General features: G+C 43.1%; 1 non-coding gene across 1 annotated transcript; it reads right to left on the bottom strand.

Annotated features, from left to right (window-relative positions):
* Window positions 1–418: 418 nt before the first annotated feature.
* On the bottom strand, window positions 419–525 carry LOC148545853 (small nucleolar RNA R71). Its single transcript, XR_015900392.1, has one exon. It is a non-coding gene; the product is annotated as a small nucleolar RNA R71 (small nucleolar RNA).
* Between the last annotated feature and the right edge of the window lie 1,016 nt (window positions 526–1,541).

Below are 1,541 nucleotides of genomic sequence, written 5' to 3'. Positions count from 1 at the left end.
AGCTCACAACCATGGCAGAGAAGGTCCAGCGCATCAGGCTGGACAAGAGAGAAGAGTTCTGGGTTCTTACATCAACCCAAATCAAGAAAACTATGGAAGTAGTATCCAAAGGCCAACCATACATGCCAACAACTTTGAACTAAAGCCACAGCTCATCACCCTTGTTCAAAACAATTGTTCATTCGGAGGAAGTGTCCAAGAAGACCTCAATCAACATCTAACCACTTTCCTGAGGATATGCGATACTGTGAAGTCTAATGGTGTTCACCCTAACACCTATAGACTACTTCTGTTTCCCTTCTCACTCAAGGACAAAGCATCTAAATGGATGGAATCCTTTCTAAAGGAGAGTTTAGCAACCTGGGAAGACGTGGTGAACAAATTCTTGGCAAGATTCTATCCTCCTCAACGAATTAACAGGTTGAGAGCTGAGGTACAGACCTTCAGGCAGCAAGATGGTGAAACTCTATATGAAGCATGGGAGAGGTTTAAGGACCTGACAAGAAGATGCCCGCCAGATATGTTCAATGAATGGGTGCAGTTGCACATTTTCTATGAAGGCCTTTCGTATGAATTAAAGAAGGCAGTAGACCACTCATCCGGGGGATCTCTGAACAAGAAGAAGACCATTGAAGAAGCCATAGATGTCATTGAGACTATAGCAGAAAATGACTACTTCTATGCTTCTGAAATAGGCAACACTAGAGGAGTGATGGAGCTGAATAATGTGGATGCACTGCTAGCTCAAAACAAGCTTATTACCAATCAATTGGCTGACCTTACCAAAAAGATGGAGAGGAATCAAGTGGCAGCAATCACCACCTCAGCAGTAGCTCAAGAAGGAGTGAATGAAGAAGCGGAGGGTGATCAGGAACAAGCCAACTACATTGGAAATTCACCTAGGCAGCACCATGACCCATATTCCAAAACATATAATCCCGGTTGGAGGAACCACCTAAATTTTGGGTGGGGAAACCAACAGGATCAAAGCCAGGATCAGAGACGCCACAACCCCAATAACAATGCAGCTCATCAACACTCCACACAGAGGTCATATCAACATCCACCTAACAACACCTCTCAGCATCCATACCAAAGTCTAAATGGCCCTTCTCATCCCTCCAATCTCGACTCACCATCATCTGAAGATAGACTCTCAAGGATTGAAACTCTACTTGAAGGCATATGCAAGGAGATCCAAGATAACAAGGTGTTCAAGGAGGAGGTGCGAGCTAATATCAAGAACCAGGGAGACACCATCAAGAGGCTGGAGTTTCAAGTGGGATACCTTTCTGAGAAGATCCCCAAACCTACTAATAGCTTCCCAAGTGACACAGAGAAAAATCTGAGAGGTAAAGGAAAGAATAGTCAATGGCTTCCAATCATCAATTACTTGGACATTAGTAACTCAGGAGTTCCTAAGTTACCTTCCCAAGCCAAGAGCATAAAATTCTACTCTAAAATCCAACCAAGCATTTTATCAAATACTTGGAAGGCATAAAAAGAAAGCATAGTAAAATTGCAAGGAAAGTAAATCTACT

Source organism: Arachis ipaensis, chromosome B9 (assembly GCF_059453495.1).
Source record: "Arachis ipaensis isolate K30076 ecotype BB chromosome B9, ASM5945349v1, whole genome shotgun sequence".
NCBI classification, from domain to species: Eukaryota; Viridiplantae; Streptophyta; class Magnoliopsida; order Fabales; family Fabaceae; genus Arachis; species Arachis ipaensis.
This window is presented reverse-complemented; position numbering and strand designations above follow the sequence as displayed.